This window comes from Haemaphysalis longicornis, unplaced genomic scaffold (genome assembly GCF_048455015.1).
Source record: "Haemaphysalis longicornis isolate Haplotype H1 unplaced genomic scaffold, Haemaphysalis longicornis Haplotype H1 scaffold_2, whole genome shotgun sequence".
Lineage (NCBI taxonomy): Eukaryota > Metazoa > Arthropoda > Arachnida > Ixodida > Ixodidae > Haemaphysalis > Haemaphysalis longicornis.
The window spans coordinates 275336900-275359728 of record NW_027526295.1 but is presented as its reverse complement, the minus strand read 5'-3'; the positions used below and the strand labels follow the sequence as shown (position 1 = coordinate 275359728).

Genomic DNA, 22829 nt, shown 5'->3' with positions numbered 1-22829 from the left:
TTACTTTTCTTTTGCTGTTTTTCGTATGGTGACCGTGCATGCGCCGTGCTAGATGAAACTGGTGACTAAACCCGAATGATACAACCAAAAGTAGCATTTGCTGGCGGGTAAGCCTTTTTTTTTGCGGCAGCGGAGGTGTTTGCTTCAAACGCCCTCTGAAGTTTGAAAATCCGGTAACCACTACTGGACTGGCGCCTGTGGTTGGAAGGAAAAGGTGGTGGGAAAGTTCAGCACGGTCTCTCTTCGCATTGTCCTCCCACGTGTGCCCCCTTCCCCCAACGCGCCAAATGCAGGTGTGTGTCATATAATAGTAACCTTAGTACAACTTTCAATTCTCTCTCTGAATATATCAATTAGGTACTACAACAAGACGTCACCCCGCTGACAGCGGTCCCGCTCGCGTCGATGACTCGGCCGTGCAGTCATCACTGCTGGCGCCTACCGGCCACTTCAAAAGCCTGCAGTTACTTTTAGAAGTTCTTCCTTACTGTCAATGCTAGGCAGTGCTTCGTATTGCAGTCCGCAACTCACGTTCTTCCACTTATATCTTCGAGATAAAATGGTGCCAAAAATTCGATCCATTCATCTCAACTAACTTGTCTATAAAGTCGATTCATTGCAGCATACTGGCATGCCTCAAATTCCACCCGCAAATATATGAGGATTGCCTCTGTGTAACGAAAGAATATTCGTGCACTGCCACCGCAAATGTCCTGGCTGGAAACCTTGCACTCAATTGCAAATAAAATACGCTGCTCTTAACTACCTTTTCAATGTCAAACACTTTTGCAACACGAATACTGCAGGTGTAATTTTTTGGTTAAATTTCGAAAACCGGGCAGTTTTGCGAGGCTGGTCAGTTTTGAAGGAGCCAGAGAGAAAATTGCATTTCGCTATCACGGATAGAAAGGACGGATTATAGTTTGTCTGTTATTGAACCTGGACATTCAATGTACAAAAAGTAAACCGATAGCAAGCCGAATATTTCAGAAAATGAAGATAACTGGTAGGCGTATGAAAGCAAATTTGAAAGATTGGCTTTAGTCGTAAGCAACAGTTTGCGCCAGCACCTTTTTGTTTTGTTTTTAAAGGTACACCTCAAAATTACCCGTGCTCTCGCCACAAACGTAGACAAAGCGTGCTCTCCTTCATTCTTTTCGCTCCACTCTCTACTCACGTTTACTTTTCTGGTTACGTTCAAGTAGCTTCTCATTGATCACTACAGGTCACATAGAATTAATCATTTTCGTAAATCTTTATACTTGGCGGATTCTCATAGTCTCAAGAGCGAAGTGAATTGTAAGGAACTTTTTACAGCCCTGAGTTGGTTGTGAGTGCACATTGAACAAGTTTCGCGCACAGTCTTACGCTGGTATTCTGAATCCTTCCTCCACTCAAGCCTCCACTGTAGAAGATCCTTGAGATCGATTTCCCCGTGCATAAGCATTGCGGAATCCTCCCCTCAGTCGAGTGGAGGGAGCAAATAGAGTGGATGAGGGACTCGGAATACGGCCCTTAGTTTCCTGAGCTACTTCAAAAAATATAGATCTTTTTGTTAGCTTTTTTATTCTTTCTCATTCTCATCCTCCTCCTGCTTTCTCATTCAGAAACTAATCACTATTCAGCTACGCGGAAATGCAATTTTGTTCCGCCAGAATGAAACTAAATGTTTAATTTTTGCCTACTGAGACATTAAGAATTGCAGGTGTTTTCAAACCCTATTGTGGTGTCTCTGAGGTTATCGATATTACTTTACCTTGGAGTTGGTAGTATAAAAAGAGTCGCAAATTGTTTTATGCGACGTACGGCATCGTAAAGCACGGTATTGATGCAAATATGTTTCAGGAAAGGAGGGGAAATTTAAAGTAGCAATCATGGCTTTGCCACCGCACATCTATATCAAATAACAGGCTTACCAGCTCAAAAATTTCGGGGTGGGAAATGATGAAACCGCTGCATAATATGATAGGAACTAAGGCCTACACGTGCTCACAGGAGATAATATTTAATTTTCCCATGTCACTACTTCACTATAAACCGCGACGGCTGCTCAGGATTCACCTTATGCACATATGCTGCGCAAGCGTGTCCTGTTGTAAGACATACTAAAATAAGTCCCGAACACGTAGGGTCACATTCTGCCGTAAATATTGAATTACGCTCTTTCGGTACTTCCATGAAGTTTGAACAGTCACTAGTTGACGTGTTAATAGGGGTGTTTGGCTTTGGTTAAAGCGAGATTTTGTCCGATTTTTACACACCGAACATGTGTCTGGAGAATCGGGTTAAACCAGATTTCTCCCCGAATTGACCTTTTAAATTGGCGATCTACACAATCAGTACGCCATTCTCAACCAGTATACTTGCTGGAAGCAAGCTCCAAAGACAGCTTTCGAACTTTTTGAGAATTGTCATGACTCTACCGCTCTTAATAACCTTGGTATGACTTTTCGTTCTTTCTATGAATATATAAATTAGGTACTACTACGAGACGTCGCCCCGGTCTCGTAGTAGTCCTAGTGCTGCAGTGACACCGTGCCTAGTTAATGGAAGCTGTTATATGAAATTTCTCCCGGCTGAGATACGCTCAACGATCGGAAAGGTCTTCACTCAAGACTTACATGTTTAGCATACAGATGATAATGTATGTAAATAAGGATGTGTAAAAAATCTAAGACCAGCTTTTCGCGAATAAAATGTTTCATTTCATAGAAGTTGTCAATGCTCCTTACTGTCATCATTACTGATTTATTTCCAAAGAAACACCAAATTTTGGACAGTATTTGCTAGAAAACACTGATGTCTCCCCGATAACCAGCTTGAAAAAAAAAATACCAATTTTAACGTGTTAGAGTTAAGCTCATCTTACCTTCTGGTAAAATAAACTGAGTGCATCTGAAGATTTAACCTGAAAGAAACCCTAATTTCGTAATGATTTAACAAAGAAACCCGATTTCTTCCCGACTATCATTTTGATAAATAGCAGCCGGATGTTTAGACCCCCCTTCCCCCCTGATATAAATAAAAAATAAAACCCGAAAACAAACAACCCTACGTGTTAACAGCCACAAGATAAAATATGACGATATCAGCGGCCGTTGAAGTATCCCGGGCACTTTTCAATTGGGTATTTTTGTTTTTTACAGATTAGGATAAATAATCAGGGCAATTTAAGTGCACGCTGCCCCAAATGAGCACGGTACGTGTTCGGAAAGTAAGCGTTTCTTAAAAACTCTAATCGTGTTGCCTCCCCTGGTATTGAAGACTCTGACACCACACAGATGATGGGGCCAAGAATGGCCAACCCCCTTACCAAAAGAAAGCTCTGTTTGTTTCTAACTCGAAAATTTAAGTTGAGATGTCCCACAACAAAAGCCTACAAGTTTTCCGAACGGATGTCAAAGGAGAGCGAACGTACACAATTGGGTGGAAGCCAAGCACTCTATTTTTCTGGTACGAAAAAGTACGAGCCAAAGGTAGAAATTCCAAGAATGAGACAGAATATCATATTTATACGTCATAAACAGAAAGTGGTCACGGGTGTTCTTCCAACGTTCGTAAACCATTTGCTGAATTTTCCATGTTTTCAAGAGGCGCAGATGCATGTCTATTCTTCTATCTCTTTTTTTAGGCCGCAGTTCAGCGCAGAAATAAAAAAACAATGTTTAGCCTGTCTTTTTCAAGTGCTCGTCTTTTCGTTGCGCAGCAGCCGGTGTTCTGGAAAAAAAATTTCACAAGGTTGTTTAAAGCTGTTTGACTTTATCATACCTCTTTCAGTGTTTTGTAGCAAGTTTGATACCTTTCAAGCGCATCACCTAATGCTGTATGAAGTCATTCGAACACAAAAATACAAAACTGGAGAGACTCAATCCAAAACCTATTAGGGCGTATGGACCAGCCACGTAGAAAATATTATGCAATAATTTTAAGGGGAAAGTTTAACCCCCCAAAAAAAGTAATGGCTAAGAATGGAGCGGAGTTATCTCATTTTCCAAGAGGGGGAAACCTTTGCGGGTGCTCTCCAAGAAGACACGTTTTTGCGGCGCTCCCAAGAAGAAGCAATTTTGAAATTGTCCGATCGATAATGGGAGTAGAAGAAACCGAGCATTCAATCGTTAGTAGCAATTTATTCCGTGCCTCGTGCAGCGTAATATGAGGCCACACTAATATGTTCCTTATTCTTTCTTTCTTTTTCGCCTGCTTGCAAAACACAGCGCTAAGGAATATAACACCAGCTAAACGACTGCAGCCGTCCGGGGCAGATGGCGGTGGCATATAAATAGAGTGGAATGGGTTTACGTGTGCTGCGACACTGTCGATTACAAATAAATGTTTAAAATTTTCTAAAACTAGCGAACAAATTTTCAGTGCCACCCCGAGAAGGCGCATTATCAGCTACCAATTTTTTTCTTATTAGTTCGTCTACAGACTTTGTGCGCAGTACTGCTACATAGACGAAATTGTAAATTGTGCGAAATCGAGATGCACGTCTGTAAGGTGGCGCTTTTCGCAGCGCGAAGAACTGAAGAGAAAGAGCCGCTCGTGTCGATGTCAGCGAACAGCGAGTGGCGAAAAAAAGAAGAGGGGGCGAGGACGCCAAAGAGCGGTGGAAAGTCGGAGGGAGGAGAAACCAGACGATCGACGAGTCCTCGGATGGTCGCCAACGCCCAGGGAACGTTAACGCCGAGCCAGATTGTCATCCTCGCCTGCAAGACTAGAAGCGAAGTGGTAGTGTCGACAACGCACTGTGGGCTTCGGGTGAGCGAGACTACGAGGCGGAACGCCACGTCATCGGCCAACCTCGATCGCGTCAACGGAAAGACCACCGACAACCTCTGCCATCCTTGAAGCTCAACCCCGCATGGGAGCCGGAACATGCCTCATTTCCTCTACGCCTGGCTGGTCTTACCTCCTCACCCCGGAACATCTTGCTTTACAACGTCCAATTCTCCAACCTGTAATTAGTGATTTCAGCGCTGGCTGTGTCCCGTAGTCAATTGCGGCAACATGTTGGGTACCTTTTCCGCTTGCTGTCATAGAGATATAGCTTATACGTCAGATACAATGATTGCCCTAACATTTGCTCGCTTATAAATTTCACCACACTTGTCGACCAACGCGGAGCATTTGAAGCGATACAGAAAGAAACAAACGGTAGCGGACAGTTTGTTTCATCATTTGTACTAGCTCATAGTTTCGTATTGTTAAACACTGGTGCTCAGTAATAAAAAAATCGAGACAAAGTTATATTGCATTAATGGGACTCTATATGTTGTTCATTTCGGGAACGGAATAAATTGGGCTCCGTCAACCCTCTATGTCATTAAGAACTGGTGATGTAACTATTCGTAGTGAGAAAAGCTGTGCCACGGCGATGCAGCGTTCAACGCCTCTCGCATTTTCCCCGCGAATACGCAAGTGCTTCTTTCGGAAGTGGTATTGATTCCGCGGGATAGGCGAACTTACAATTTACTACCGCATGTTTTAAACCCGAAATTCATCGTTTCCGAGATATCGTAACATTTTCTCTCCCTTCATATATTTTCTGAGCCTGTTTGTAGGAAACTTAAAAAAATGCCCCGCATTTCCCCGAGGGAAGAATGTGAAAGTGCGAATGCACGAGTTGAATTTGCGCGGTTCGGTAATGTTCGCGAAAGAGAGATCACACACACACACACAACTACAAAGAAAGAAAGATGCATTTATTCACAGACACCTATTTGTGTTGTCGTTGTACTTGATTGCTAGAGCGGATCTCAGCTTTGAAATTTCGTGTCAGTACTCCTTTAAGCAGGTGCATTAGCCCTTCTCACGCCCGATTCTTGGCCAATCCCCCACGTGGGTATGTGCCATGTCAGCGGCCAGGCAGCGCGCGCCCATCTCCCCCCGTTGCCAAGGAAGACGAGGAGATTCCTGGCCAATCCCCCACGTGGTTATATGCCATGTCAGCGGCCAGGCAGCGCGCGCCCATCTACCCCCGTTGCCAAGGAAGACGAGGAGCGCGCGTACCCACAGCTTTTGCTATGCGGACGGCGGCGGACGCTTCAGGCTCGCTTAAGAAGTGCATTCGCACTTAATAAAATTAAGGCCGTTCCACTCAACGTGAAAGTTGTCGGAAGGGAAGAGCAGGGATTCGCCATAATGGGCTGTAGCGCCGTCATCCGCTCACTGCAACCACCCATTACAATTCAAATTTCCCACCTTCACAGTGCTCGCGTGCCCCCTGCCTGAAACTGCGCCAGTGGGAGTTCTTTTCTTTTTGTGCTCGCTTTTCCTCCCGCACGCGCCGGCTTTACATTACCACTTTCTTTCGCTTACTATCGTCAAAACCGACTCAACGAGCGTTTCTAACTAAATGATCGCGGGCGCTGGCGGTTAATTACGCATATTTTGCCTCGAATGTACCTGCAGATTTCTTTGCGCTAAACAACGGGGAGGTGTATGACAAGCGCCAGTGGTCCACAAGTTTCGAACGCTTATGACTATATAAACCGCTCGGCTTTCGAAGCCTCTGTGGAAGACGCGACAACAGAATGCCGTGTGGCTCTACTTGGGACCAGCGAGTGAGCTACGACGACAAGGCGGGCCCCTTAAGTGTTCTGCACTTAAAATAAAACCGAGTATCATCTTTGCGTCTGTTTATGTGCCCGGTTACTGCTTTTTGTTACGACTGCTAACTACCTTCCCTGCTCCGGATGCCTTGAACCTTTCTTTACTTACCTGTCCAGGCTTTTATTCCACGATTAAACATGCTTAACGGCTTCGAACTCGACGAGGAAGGCCCTAAGGGCAATCCTCGGGGCACTGCAGATACAAAAGCTGCAAAGCTCGAAGAAAAGCGGCTTGGAATACCGATGTTGCTTTCGCCACCGATCCCAGGACGGGGATTTTAAAAGTTGTTAATGCGGCTTTCATTTATACTGTGCTGTGAGGCTTGCTGGTTTTATTTCATTCTGGTTTCCTTATAAAACTACTTTTCTTTAGAATAGTCCTGAGTTTTGTGGAGGTCGCTTTGCCGGTGTCCTCTCTTCTCGTTTTTTTTTTCCGGCACACAACTATGTTTTCGGGCATTTTGGGGCAGAAGTCAACGGGAAAAATTCGCAGCGAGATCGCATTCTCGAAATGAAGGCGGGAGTGCAGTTCGTAATGCGCACGAGCACATTTGAAGGCCAGGATTTGTCCGTTTCTATGTTTGCGGACGATGCAAGGAATGGAGCTCTGAGAGCACCTACTTTCAGAGGAAGAGAAAAAAGGAGAGGAAGGGGAAGGTGTACAAGGAGGAGGACGAGGAGGATAAAAAGCGCAAGAAATAGGGGGTAAATACGGCGTCCCAACTTCAACACCGAAATAAGAGTTTACCCAGGCCTATAAACTCAGTCTAGCGAAAAGTCAACACCTCCTGCTCGTTGCGCACAACCGGTTCCTACTAGCCACTGTTGCGAAACCGGACGGCGCCGTCAGGGAAACCAGCGAACTATTTTGTGTTTTCGCAATACTTTTCGGTACAGACGAAGAAAGGCAAAGCAAGGCATTCGGCGAATATTCGCGCTTGCGGCTGCGCGAGTCCTCACTGCATCATTATTTATTTTTTAATTTAAGGTCATAAATATTTATATAAAAATTATTTTGCGAAGTTGTTGGGAGCGTGCGAGTAAGTGTTAACGAACGCCGACAGAAACCTCACTGATATTGATGCGTATATAAGCAAATTGGGCTCCCTCGCGGTTGCTTTAACCTGGGTTCATAATGATGGAGACAGGCATGATTTTATGATCGTTTTATACTTTACGCCCAAGAATACATCACAAAAAGCTCATTGCTACCGGATGGTGGTCCTCATGTGCTCTCTTTTTGCTGTAACAATTGAATGATAAATAACTTCTCTGTCGCAATCTTAGACCTAAGACATTAGATGTCTACTTGCCCTTTGTCAACTTCAAGATGAAGTTTACGATAATAAAAAAATGTCCAGGCATACACCGACAGGCAATTTATTTATCCTGCATTGCAGTGATTTACAGCCGCGGTCGGATACCCAAGGCTTCATTAGCATTCTCTTGCGCCTGTTTCTCATTTTATCAGGGGCTGAAAAGCAGCCCTGGAAGAAATGAGATTGAACAAAAGCGGTTTTTTCAACAGTTTAAACCCTTTCGAAAATGCCTTATGAAAGTGTCAGTGTTGGGTTATGATATCACTAAACGAGCAACATGGATTTCGTAAACCGGCTCGGGCGATTGTCCTTCATTCTCTCAGTCCTTAAAATTTCATCATATTTTATCCCCGTGGTGTAATGGTGGAAGTATCGTCACTATTTATTGATCTTTTATCAGTTTGTGGTAGCACGGTTTTTTACGCTCTATAAATAACAGCGCTATGTTGGTAAGTTGTCATAGTTTTCCCTGCCCTTCCATCCACACATGCGAAGGGTTTTATTCAGCCAGTTTCGGAATTCCTTCAAGCAGAAGAGCTCAAAATATGTAAAAAAGAACCGGGCTAGTAGAAAGGGAGAAAAAGTATTCACTCAATCGTTCAGACCACTTCTTCTTCTGTCACAATTTCACTGGCTACTTCGAAGAAAAATGCACAATGCCGGCATTTACGTTGTCATGTTGCAAGAATAACGAAGTCAAGATTTATCGCTTCGCATTTGTGCCAGCGACAAGAGCGAAAAAGAAATTCGCCGGCTGCGTTGGCGAGCATTGAATTTCTATCTAGGGGTGTGGCGAAACGTGGCAAGGCGCCTGCATTCCTGCCGCCTCTCCGGGCGCTTTTCGCGAGATACATGTTTTTAAAACGAAGCCTTAGTGTCCTCACTGATGCGTTGTACGCCGATAGGCCCGGCAGGAAGCGTGTATGCGTTTCCTAGACAGTACAGCCAGCCGTCATCTGAGCCTGCTATGGGTTATATCACAGCATAAACATACCTAAAGCATGCAAAACCACCCGAATAGAAATAAATAACAGCCAAAACGGACTTACAATGGTTAAAAACTGTGGTGTTGAAAAATATTCAACAGAAATACCCGACAATCGACGTAAAAGGGGCAAACCCGCAAAAGCGTACAAGAAGAGTAGCTGAAACTGACCAAGATGCAATGAAAATAGCCGAAAGCCCATTTATAATGCATGAAGATATCATAAATGGATTATATGCGTGATAACAAATGTTAATATTAAAATATGACAAACCCTTGAAAATGAAAAAAGAAAGCGGTAACATGATTTGAACCCGGTATAGGATGTTTGCTTCGCAGGAGCGGAACAACTACACTACGAGATCAAGCGGTTCTGAGCGGTTAAATTGGCGCTAAAATTCGCTAAAGCGTAACATGGCGTCTTTGTATCCCATGTGCATAAAATAAATGCGTGTTACCACCAGGGGTGGTAATAGCTTCAAACATGACCCTAGATCACGTCATGCATCGCTTGGCGGTGCTGACTAGAAAACACCTATACGCCTGCAGGAAAGCCAACTTTATGTTATGATGATGATGAGTGAAGAATGATTGTGGGTAAAGTGAAAGAAAAAAACCCTCCTGGGGCCGCAATCGAACATGGGTCCCCTGCGTCGTGAAGCCGGCGTCTATCCGATTGCTCTGTTTCAACATAGTCGAAGCGGTTTGGAAAATTTAGACGACAACCAACGAACCCGTCACGAGAAGAATGGCGTTGCTCTACGTGCCGTGAGGCTGCTAGCCACTTAATGTTAGGCATCTTCCGATTTTGAGGTTTAGGACGTCAGACCTCACGTCACATCTTGGGGTTCAACATCTTAAACCGGCACCCACTGAAAAAATTGCTTACTGAACGCCAAGCAGCAGGTACCGATTGGCGCCGTACACCCCAAACGAAATGTTAGGCCTACGGTGCGCGCACCCGAGAGTTGGTGTGGGTATCCTAGAAAAGCGGTGCATACCTCGAGAGTAGCACTTACTCGCAGTGTAGAATTGACCAACCAAAAATACATCAAGAGAAAGCGTCGCGTTGAATCATCGTCGTCGTTAGACGGAGGGATGCATATTTTTTTGTTCTGCTGTTGTTTTCGCCTTCGCATCCTCCAAATGGCATCCCCGTAATGGAGAAATGTGATCGCCGTTTTTTAGGCAATGGAAGAGGGTCGAATTTGTGTTTGCAGCAACCGTAAACAGTTTTTTTTTTGCGTGAAAACAACTAGTGCCCCCAAAAAAGCTCCTACTATTTTTGAAGCTCAAGTACTTGTAAGCCGCCATAAAAATATTACTTTTTTGCGTGTACTAAGGTACACGAACGTAGGTAAATGACCTGAACGGAAAGTAAATGACTTGCAAGTAAGTCTGTGTTAACGGTGTCATTTCTGGAACTACGTTTAGACTATCTGTCAAGCTGGTTGCATTTTTTTTTGTATAATACAGCGTCTTATTTCGACTGTGAACGAGTGTATAAGGAAAAAAATTAACTACCCGTTTTATCTTGAAACAAAGAACATGTGACGGAGTGCCGGTGGACCTTAGTTTTGAAGATAAAATAATTGTTATTTATTTCCGGCTTTCATATTTCTTCCATTTAACGGTTATTATTGCTTTTATTTGCGATAACTGAGTACATTGATATGGCGATGAGATTCCGCAACGTTCCCCAAGACTCCAGATCAAATCTTTGGGAAACATGAATATAAAGCATTACTGGGTGATTATTGCACTAGATTGCACTCAGGAAGGGCGCATAGATTTGTAGGGGAGACCGGTTCCCTTTAAACAAAGACGAACGTAGGTAAATGAACGCGAGATTGGCGCGTAGCGTCAAGGGCCCCGTGTCGAAGAAAAGTTGATTGATTTGATTGATTGATTGATTGTAGGGTTTAACGCGCCGACGCAACGCAGGCGATGAGGCGCGCCGTAGTGGAGGGCTCCGGATTAATTTTGACCACCTGGGGATCTTTAACGTGCGCCGAAATCTCGCACACACGGGCGTTTTTGCTTTTCGCCTCCATCAGAAAAGCGGCCGCCGCGGCCTGGAATCGAACCCGCGACCTCGTGCTCAGCAGCGCAACGCCTTAGCCACTGAGCCACCGCGGCGGGTCGAAGAAAAGTTGGTGCCGTCGGTGGCCGGACGCCGCGAGCGAGAAATGGAGCTCTTGGTGTTGTTTGATTGTAGGGTTTAACGCGCCGACGCAACGCAGGCGATGAGGCGCACCGTGGGGGGGGGGGCTCCGGATTAACTTTGACCACCCTAGGGATCTTTAACGTGCGCCGAAATCTCGAACACACCGGCGTTTTTACTTTTCGCCTCCATCAGAAAAGAGGCCTCCGCGGCCGGGAATCGAGCCCGTGACCTCGTGCTCACCAGCGCAACGCCTTAGCCACTGAGCCACCGCGGCGGTGAGCTCTTGGTGTTACACCCCTGCCCCGACAGGTGGCGTGCGAAAAGCAGCGGAAAGTTCTCACCGCTCGCGGGCGCCGCTAAGGGGTAAGATGACGTCAGCGCAAGGGTGAAATGAAACGCAGCGCACGCTCAACTTTCATACACATGCAAGGGGCGCGCTGTATATATGCCGGGTGCGGTATAGAGCCTTCCTCATCATTGATACGACCGGGCCCCTATAACACTCTCGCGTTCCACGCTTAAATGAGAGGCTTAAGCGCCCCCTTTTTTTCTTTTTATTTAGTGAGCCTGTGTTTTTATTATTGCTAGCTTTCCCAGTCATGGATTGCTTTGGCGATTACTCTCTTGGCTACTTTTATTTTTGTGTGAAAACCCTTCGGGGAGCAGAATGGTCACGCACTTTCAGTTCCGCGAAATTTTCTCTGAATGCCAGTGACTGTATTTGTAAGCATCATTGTCCAGCGCTGTCGCGCTTCATCTATGTAGCGGTCATCATTTATACAAGCCAAAAACTTTTATGTAAGCAACCAGCGGGCGTACATTTCTAACTTAGCCATATAGAAGGTTGATATGTTCCTGACTGCCGTTTCAATTGGCCGCTAATTCAAGTAAAATTACGTCCTTATTCAAGTAAAATTAAAGTTCATGAGCTCAATGTTTTACCGGGTAAGGAAGCGAACATACAACGTGAAGATGAAGACGCTTGTCGCCACATTAAGCAGCAAGTTTTATTCGGCTGCTCTGCTCGAATGACGTTTTATTTGCCGAAACTTGTGGGGATTACCACAGAGCTTCAGGAATTTTTAGTTTTACAAGGTACAGCCCTCCTTTGCCACATTTCAGTAGATATGCAGCCGAGAGATAGAGAGAGTTGAAGAGACAACTTTCTTTAAGACGATGGGTATCAGGGCTGTCGACAGTAACGAGCTGAGTCACGGCTGCAGGAAAAATTTTTCATTTAGATTTCGGCTATCGTCAAAAGCTGCATTGCATTGACCGCAGACGATTAGGCGGCAAATAAATGAACTTTGTGTCAAGAAAGAGGATGGGGAAACCTAGGCTGCCAACCATCGGGCTCAAAGAGCGTCTAATGCAAACTAAGGCGTTGTAAATCTCGAGACAGAGCTTGTCTTAATAAAAACCTTTTGAACATTGGAGTCACATGCAGCAGGCACTCGTAATGAAACACTGTTCGGCTTTCTTGAGAGATAGGCGTGCAATATCGCTTGACTGGATACGTTCTTTAGGCTGCAGTAAACGGTAAAAAAGCACGACAGAGAGCCGTGATAGATTGGGATAAGGATGGTTGTGATGGGCATTGCGACACCGCGAGAAAAATTGAACGCACTGAGGAAAGCATTAGCGTCTGGTTATAGATCGCCCTCCTACTCTTACTCCGGAGTAAGAATAAAGTGGTAGGCATCCGTATCACTAACCGCAAGCAAAATGCATTTGTCTCTCTAATATATTAACTTTACGTGTAGTCATACTTGTGGTCAATTCACCTACAAGCATGGTTTGACCTTACGCAAGCGCATACTCCCTACACTTTTAACACAAAAGAGTAGCTTAGCGAATACGACAGCTTTTCGGCGACCTTTTGACGTCAATTAATTGAAGCCAAATTTAGATTGTGAGCTCAGATCTCCAGGCACGACGGGTGGCGCTCAGTTCCGCGAGGGTGATAGTCACACTCTAAGAAACCTTCACTTTAAAGCGTCGCAAAGTTTTATAACCCGCTTTGCCTTGCTTTCTCTAACGAAACCACAAAATCGGGAAACAGTTGCGGTGCGGACGGTAGGAGGATGGCTCCCATAATACTGTAGGGCCACTTCAGAATAATGGACGCGCGGAAGACCTGCAGCACGTTCGTGACACGTTAGGATGCGGTCGCAGGACTCGATGAGCAGCGGGAGGTTGTGTGGGCACGTGTATCTAGCTGCTCGGGCAACGATGGCTGAGTCATCCGTTCTCAACAAGAAAATTTGGGCATGCTTATGGGATCATGTTGCGAGCAGAAGCAGAATACAAGTACGAGCGCCCCCTGAAGAGCGCCCGCGCTTGAAGCAGTGGTTGTGGCTCGGTTTTGAACTATGGCAGGTGGGAGCAGCCTCACCTAAAGCATGGAAAACAGCGGAATGGTGTGAGGCACGTCCAAACGGTTCGCCAAACAGCGAAGATCCTTTGTTCACGTGCTCATTCGCACGAAAAATTGGGCTCAACGCGGATTCTCCGGACATGCGCGTACCTTGGCGAGGAACACCATAGGCTCGGAGCAGCACGATGCCGTTCGGCTCGCCTTATTAAAACTTAGTAACAACTGAAAACGCATGGAGAATCATATATATGAGATTAAGCTATTATACTGCCAGCACTGTTTGGGCCATCGGTCACTAGATTTCTTGCCGTTTTTCTTAGAACGCAGCTGGCTACACCGCATTGTGGGGAGACCATGGCGCAACGCACTCACTCTCTTGATCACGTGGTTGGTTGCAACGTCAACATGGTTGTCAGCACTGCCGCTGTCGTCTTTTGAAGGTAGAATATTGGCCAAGAAACTATGTGAGCACCACAAAAATGGGCGATGTCGTCTTGGTCGTTTCATGGGCGGTGTGTGGGTAGAACAGTCGTCATTGTTAACAGCATAGGTGTCACTGACACAGGAAACTGTACTAAAAACTTAATTTTAGTTTCTGAAATTGTCGCGATTGATAATCGATAATTTCCATGCGATAGATGTTTCATAAGCTAAATGTTCACGACCGAAAGTGCCACCGTCTTCTACCTCCGTGCCCGAAATTGGCTGAAAAGCTAAATATAACCCATCACAATAAGGTAAAAAGGTCTTGGCCGTCGACCGGTATCATACACACAAGGCCCTGCCAAGTGACTTGCTCTCGACATTACGAATATTGTCTTGAAGTGTGAAATGAATTTTCTTTTAGCTGAACGGGTGCAGATGAGAGCACATTCATGCAGCCCAGCGCAGAGTGCTACTCGATCTATATCCTAGTTAAAAAACAAACATATGCTGCACTGCTTGCACCAGTGCACGGAGTGCAAACAAGTAAAAGACAAAGCTCTAGTGTTGAAAGGGAATCGTCGTTCTACCGCTTCGGGGTGGGAAGGCACCTTGATAAAGCAACATCATACATTCATTGATGTTCGCAAAGCTTTCAATATTTTATGTGGTCAAGTTAATTCATTTGCGTTAACTAATGCTCTTCAATGTTATTTACACGTCTTTTTTTGTCTATGAGGACTCTTTACATCTTTGATGCTGCTACATTTAGGGGCATAATGCAGACTAGCACGTCGTAGTATCGACGTTCTTCTCGATGCATGAAATTCCAGATTTGTGAGGTTCCAGGGCAGAGCACGAAATGTCTTCGCTTGCAAAGGTAGTTCGTGGGGACCGCCATACGCATTGCATACCTCCGGCTGCCCATCCTCGAGCGGTGCGTGAAAGCGTCCGTACCGTGGGAGCGTACACGAGGCGGCTGTGCGCTGCATGTCTTAGGGAACAGCGGCTGTGTGGGCCGAGTTTTACGTGGCGTAGAAACACTGAAGCTACTTTGCCATGATTCAAGACGCTTATAAACCATTTGCAACCGCGCAAAAATTGCGAAATGCCCTCTTGTTGGAGCAGCGTTAGTGTCTTTCCGACTGCTGAAAGAAAATCAAACTCGCAATGCGCGCAAAATTCAGCTGCACATCAAACAACCGCAGCTAATATAAATTATTCTGCAGCCCATTACAACTTTTCGAAAGCGCTTATCGTAATGAGTTTTCGTAATTTCCGACGCATGGCCACAATTAATTTTAACATTACTTAACGGGAGAGAAGCCCCCGTGTAGCTCATGAAGTGTGTTTTGAAACCTATTACTTGGATTCCCTGTTTCGAATTAAATTATTTTTTTTTGTTTCGTCTAGCGAAGCCCCATGCGACAGAAAAATTTAAAATCTACCTAACATTACAGATACAAAGTCCAGAGCTGGCCATCGAGCGAGGCCTGCATTGATCGTGCCCATAACAGCAGCACGTCTACGCTTGGCGCAGTGCGTGACCAGAGCCTCTTTCAGCAGCCGGTTGCTCTCAACTTAATATATCGGGAACGGATGAATTCCTCGCACAGAGCTGAGAAATCACTTCGCCGCAATCACGGCAAGCATGGTATTGCTACCTACTACATTCAAAGCCGACATTTCAAGCGCCACGAAAAAAAAACTGTCTACATTGTGTCAGCTCAGGAGGTCCTCTTATTATCACTTCAAATTGTCCAAGCGTGTTCTCAGCGGTGCCACGTTCAGAAGAAAATGGGGCGTAATTTGTAAGGCAGGACGGAAACCAACGATATGACTTTGACTTAGTGCCCTCTTCGATGTTTCATCTGTAAACGTATAAAGGAAAACGCTAGTAAGGAAACGTCGAAAAACCCGGCTCACTGCGATGTCCGCCCCCTTCCGTGACGAGAGCCTATCTTTAAAGGGCCAGAATCGTGGCCCTATTTTCTTTCGACCGAAGCCTCTTATTTACGGCCTCGTTCCGCCAAAGCGCGTACTCACGCATCGTTTTCTTTCTGTTGCTCTTCTTGACCTTTGTTGTTGTCTTTCGGTCAGAAAAAAATACCTGCCTATTTAAGAGACACGAACGGTTGAATTACTTCTTGTTTCAATTTAAAATTTATATTCATAGCTGTTACGACTTGTGTTCCATGGTAAGCGATGCTTTGTTTGTTCTAAATAAAAAAAATAACGTTGTCAATTCTCTTTTATGTTTGATGGCATTTTTACGGGACGCAAAAGATCACGCCACACTTGGGAAGAGGGGCCGCATACGAAGCCATTCAAGGCATTTCCAGCAGGGAAAGTGCTGCCGACTAGGAGAAGAAGTAGGAACGCCTCTCGTGATTTCCCCGTTTTCTCTAGTAATGCTAACTTTTTGCGGGTAGTTACCGCGTGTAAACAAACACGAACAGTGAAAAAAGACAATATCTCTCGCACTAACTAGCCTAATTTTTTTACAGTATTTAAAACTATGCAAAACATTCGACCGAAATGGAAACTAAAAAATCGTACCACCAGTAGTTGTAAACAAAAACCTGCTCAATAGTATTTACGTTTGGGCTTTTTGGAACACATGTGATCAACAGGAGTCGAGCACACGCTTATTTCACAGTTAGATGTACCTGCTTTCATGTTTGAGACTTCTTGGACAAGCTGCGCCACTCTCGTTTCGATATTCACGATTTGTGATCTCACACACCGTGATCTCACTGGTGATCTCACAAGTTTATGATGCGGTAATACCTGTTTTGACGCTTTCGGTGTGTTCTGCATTATTAAGCAACTGTTGTAGCCGCGAGTGGCACATTTGCATTTGCTGAACTGTGATCTAGCAATGCAGGCCAGCATGTTACCGCACTTCGGTGTTCTCTTAAAGCCAGAAAGTAGAAAAATATAATTACAAACTAAAAAAATTCCCATTCTGGATGTAGACCAAAAGAGGAAAAAAGGTGCGTGTAAATAACACTGCAGATGGTTCACAAATGAATGGAAACGCTTGTCCTCACAGGAACGCTGACTGCAAAAAAGGAACTTTGGTAAGCGAGGGCCAGACAGCAGCACAACGCAGGGCGGCTACGCTTCCTGCAAAAACAACAACAAACAAACAAAACTTCTTACAAGGGAATTAAGCAAGCGGATCTAAAAACAAGTACTTTGCGGACTAACATCGGCACAAAGGACAATAAAGAAATGAATGTGCAGAAAAACAACCGCGTCGTCTCAAGCAACCACCGTGAACGCCATAGAAAACTTCCCGACGAACGACGTGACAAACGATAACACGTGCGTCATGTCCTTCGTGGGTAAATTTTTAATCATGTTTCGCGGTGGTTTATTGCAGGTCAAAAGAACAGGTTATTAAGTTTAAAGCTGGTATCATTGACTCTTATCACAGGTTCTATTGATATACACTAAAACACTTAATTTATTGTCTTAATTAATTCCGCATGCTCTCGTCAAAACGCTGCTGCATTTTTTTTAGTTCCTTTCTCCGAATCATCCGGCTTAAAGTACTCTATTTCCGTATACCGCAACGATCTGCTGCAGCACGTGCTTGAACAGTGACCCTCGAGCGGGCTGTATACGTCCCCGCAAGGCACCAGAGACTACCCAGTGAAGTCGACACATTAGCTGACTCCGGCCTAGAAGACAACTTAATCGGCCTGGCAAGGCACTCTGAAAGAAGCCGCCATTTTAGTGGGACCACTACTGTGGCCACCCTCGCCCTGGCGCCTCTCCATGCTAAGCTTGCAGTGTCTTGATCATGTGGCGTACAAGTCTCATGCACCGCCCTTCGTTTACTCCACTTTTCAAGCCAACTTCGGAGATACATATATATATATATATATATATATATATATATATATATATATATATATATATATATATATATATATATATATATATATATATATATATATATATATATATATATATATATATATATATATATATATATATATATATATATATATATATATATATATATATATATATATATATATATATATATATATATATATATATATATATATATATATATATATATATATATATATATATATATATATATATATATATATATATATATATATATATATATATATATATATATATATATATATATATATAGGGAGTAGTAGAACTTTGAAGATGGTAGAGAACACAAGAGAAGAAAAACTTCGAACAAGGTAAAAGCACGATTGTGGCCTACGTTTCAGCAAAGAGAACTTGCTTTCCTCAGGGCAATCTCTCGCCTGGCAGGCAGGGTTTATATAGGGGTAGGACCCCAGGTGAAAGGAGAGGGAAAGAGGGAAGGGAATTTGAGCAAGCTGATTGGTTTCGGAGTGTGTCGGGGGAGAGATTGAGGGGCCAAGCAGGTTGTCTAGTTTAAGCCGCGAAGTAGGTCACACGGAAGTCAGCTGGTGGTTGATATTCGTGGAATTTTTGGACAGAAAGGATGAGAGGGTGCTTATTGACCCGCCGCGGAGTATAGGAAAAGGATCTCAGAACCGCCGGAAGCAGACCGGGCGGTGAGGGTGGGGTCCTTATCAGAAACTATCTGCAAGCCTCAGGTCAAAAGAAAAGATAGAGACGGGGGTAAACTAACTAGGTCAAGAAAAAAATAAAAAAGGAGAAAAAAAAAACAGGGAGGGGAACCACATAAACCCACACACAAAAGAAAAAGCAATGGCCCGGCAACTGAAATGGCACGTGTCACCCACGGCAACATTCCTGGTACAGGCCTGTCCTGAAACTCAAAAACGAAAAGATAAAGTTAGAGTGACATACGGGGCACAAGACCACGCGGAGTAAAAAAAAAATAGAAATTAAAATAAATAAAATTGAATTCCAAAAGCAAAGGTTGGAGGCATGAGGGCGAGTATTAAGCTAGACACTAAGGAATGAAAAAAAAAAGAAAAAAAAATTAGGTGACCAGGTACAGAGCAGAGTGAACGGTCATAGTCTTTGGATGAGGTATATGCACGAAAATGCCTAATGCTGTATTCCCGGTGAATATCGCAAGGATTCCAAGTTGCCCTTAGACGCATTAATTCCAGCTTCCAGCTGGAATTAATTCCAGCATTAATTCCAGCTAATAGGGTAGCTTCAAGTTGCCCCATGAAAATATGAAATTTTCATGGGGCAACTTGAAGCTACCCTATTAGGCTCTTTTCCGCATAAACCTCAGGTTTACCTCCGCTACATAGACGACATCTTTATGATTTGGGAACACGGTCGCGCGACTCTAGAAACGTTTATATCCCATCTCAATTCTTCGCATCCGACTATTAAATTCTCCTGCCAGTATTCTGAAAAAGAAGTGAACTTCCTAGATACTACCGTCATTCTAGACAACGGTAAACTTAAAACCACGCTTTTTAGAAAGCCAACAGACAGGCAGCAGTACCTAGATTATAAAAGCCATCACCCCAGACACTGCAAACAAGGGATCTTTGTAGGACAAGCCACCAGGCTTAGAAGAGTATGCAGTGATGACAGTGACTACGTAGAGCACCTAGACGAACTAAAGGCCACCCTTATGAACAGGAACCACCCCGAAAGCTCGCTCGATCAGGCGTACCAACGTGTGTCTAACCTCAAAAGGAATGACGTTCTCAAGAAACAGCGGCAAAACGAAAGCGCCAGGCCACCTGCCCTAATAACTAAATTTTCAAACGCCCTCCCAAACGTAAACAATATACTGCGGAAGTACTACCCCATTTTAGCCAGTAACGACCGACTTAAAAAGACTTTCCCGGAAGCACCAAGGGTTACCTACCGGAGAAACAGGAATCTAAAAGATATTTTAGTGCATGCTAAAACAGGGCCTTCAAAGCAACCAGTCATAGCCAGCTGCTCCCGCCCCAGATGCAAGACTTATCGGCACCTGCAAACAGACTGCGTTGTAAAAAGCACAGCCAGTAATTATGTCCACAAGATTAATTCAAGTTTTACGTGCACTTCATCCAACATTGTGTATATGTTGGAATGCTCAATGTGCCACAAACAGTATATAGGCGAAACGAGCCAACCTATGAGCCTACGACTTAATGGTCACCGGGCAGATACTCTTAGCAAATCCTCCATAGCTGTAGCGCAGCATTTCAACCAACCAGGCCACAATTTTGATGACCTTAAGGTATATATACTTCAGTCAAATTTTAAGTCCCCTAGGGACAGGAAATACCGAGAATCCTACTTAATTCACAAATTCAACTCCATGGAACCTGCTGGAATTAATGCGTCTAAGGGCAACTTGGAATCCTTGCGATATTCACCGGGAATACAGCATTAGGCATTTTCGTGCATATACCTCATCCAAAGACTATGACCGTTCACTCTGCTCTGTACCTGGTCACCTAATTTTTTTTTCTTTTTTTTTTCATTCCTTAGTGTCTAGCTTAATACTCGCCCTCATGCCTCCAACCTTTGCTTTTGGAATTCAATTTTATTTATTTTAATTTCTATTTTTTTTTTACTCCGCGTGGTCTTGTGCCCCGTATGTCACTCTAACTTTATCTTTTCGTTTTTGAGTTTCAGGACAGGCCTGTACCAGGAATGTTGCCGTGGGTGACACGTGCCATTTCAGTTGCCGGGCCATTGCTTTTTCTTTTGTGTGTGGGTTTATGTGGTTCCCCTCCCTGTTTTGTTTTCTCCTTTTTTATTTTTTTCTTGACCTAGTTAGTTTTCCCCAGTCTCTATCTTTTCTTTTGACCTGAGGCTTGCAGATAGTTTCTGATAAGGACCCCACCCTCACCGCCCGGTCTGCTTCCGGCGGTTCTGAGATCCTTTTCCTATGCTCCGCGGCGGGTCAATAAGCACCCTCTCATCCTTTCTGTCCAAAAATTCCACGAATATCAACCACCAGCTGACTTCCGTGTGACCTACTTCGCGGCTTAAACTAGACAACCTGCTTGGCCCCTCAATCTCTCCCCCGACACACTCCGAAACCAATCAGCTTGCTCAAATTCCCTTCCCTCTTTCCCTCTCCTTTCACCTGGGGTCCTACCCCTATATAAACCCTGCCTGCCAGGCGAGAGATTGCCCTGAGGAAAGCAAGTTCTCTTTGCTGAAACGTAGGCCACAATCGTGCTTTTACCTTGTTCGAAGTTTTTCTTCTCTTGTATATATATATATATATATATATATATATATATATATATATATATATATATAGCAGAATAGCAGATCAGAAAGATACGGGACGAGGGACTCGGTAAGGACACATATCAAGGTTGCAGTCATCATTGCCAGTGCTATTAGACTGTTTCCGAAATATTTAATAGTGCCGAATGACGTGTGTTTGTCATGTTTCTTTGATACAGTGATAAATAAGCGAAAATATCAGTCGAGAAAAAATCTGCCGTTTTTTACGGAAGCGGGAATCGAACCCATATCTCCGCATTACGCGTGCGGTGCACTGACCAATTATGCTATCCCGCAGCGTCTCCTCTCTCGACTTAACCGCAGGGGTTTATATTTACAAGTGCTCTGGGGATGGTAAACTAGCGCCGCCCCTCAACCACCGCGGGAGACGTTGAACGTCTTTTTTCCCCAGCCGCCGCCACGTAAGACGCGGTCGGAGGTCGGGGTTAGCAATTGGCATATCCGAACTGCTGGAACCAGAGTCCTGGTAATGCATATAGCAGAACAGAAAGATACGGGACTCGTGACTCGGTAAGGTTACATATGAAGGTTGCAGTCGTCATTGCCAGTGCTATTCGGTCGAAACAGCGAAGAACCTGAACACCAGAAGATGGGCACTTTCCCAATGGCTACGGTCCACGTCCGAAACGTCGTTGTAAAGATATGTTGTCGAAGTAAACTTGTTATGTTTTTTATTGCGCCCTTTTTTTCTATTTAACCTTCACTAGCCTAACCGTTTATCTTATATATATATATATATATATATATATATATATATATATATATATATATATATATATATATATATATATATATATATAAATCTAGAGAAAGATAAACTCACAAAGCGCGCAGAAATAGTATAAGTAAAAAGTCGGATACACAGCAAGAACAATAACAAACAATGTTTACTTACGTAGCGGCAACGGGACTTGCCTACATCAGAGTAAAGTTACATGATTTTAAAATCATGTAACTTTAAATCATGCAACTTTACTCTGATGAAGGCAAGTCCCGTTGCCGCTACGTAAGTAAACATTGTTTGTTATTGTTCTTGCTGTGTATCCGACTCTTTACTTATATATATATATATATATATATATATAGTATATGTGTGTGTGTGTGTGTGTGTGTCGACCAGCGTTGAACCGCTACATGTAGCGTTGATTCGCTACATGCTTAGCGAGGGCCTCCGTTCTGGCAGTCTTGGTGCCAAAGGTAGCTTAAGAGGGTTCAACACTGGTCAACCACTCTCGACATGTCGTAGGCACTCGAGCCACGGCCCGGGGGTTTAAAAGAAGGTCCCCTTCACCCCATGTAGTCCGAGTGGCGCTGGCTACCACCCCCAAGTACAGGAAACAAAACTACCTTAACATAAATACTCGAGAAACTGGTGGGGAAAACAGCCCCGCCGGTAGCGTAGTGGTTATCGCACCAGACCGGTATTCTGGAGGTCGTGGGTTCGGATCCCACCCGGCGGGCATTTTTTCACCAATTTTTTTCTGACTCAAGAAATTCTTCATCTGTTTCTATGACCCACCACAACCTCCCTTTTGCTTTGCGAGGTTTTCTTGACTGCCAACCTTTATTTTCGGTCTTATCTCACCGAGCCCCTCTTTTCCCATTTTCTGATTCACTATATATATATATATATATATATATATATATATATATATATATATATATATATATATATATATATATATATATATATATATATAAATATATATATATATATATATATATATAT

At 44.0% G+C, this 22829-nt stretch overlaps 1 non-coding gene across 1 annotated transcript; it reads left to right on the top strand.

Moving 5' to 3' along the window:
• The first annotated feature begins 22487 nt into the window (after positions 1 to 22487).
• Trnat-ggu (transfer RNA threonine (anticodon GGU)) lies at positions 22488 to 22560 on the top strand. Its single transcript has one exon. It is a non-coding gene; the product is annotated as a tRNA-Thr (tRNA).
• Positions 22561 to 22829: the final 269 nt, after the last annotated feature.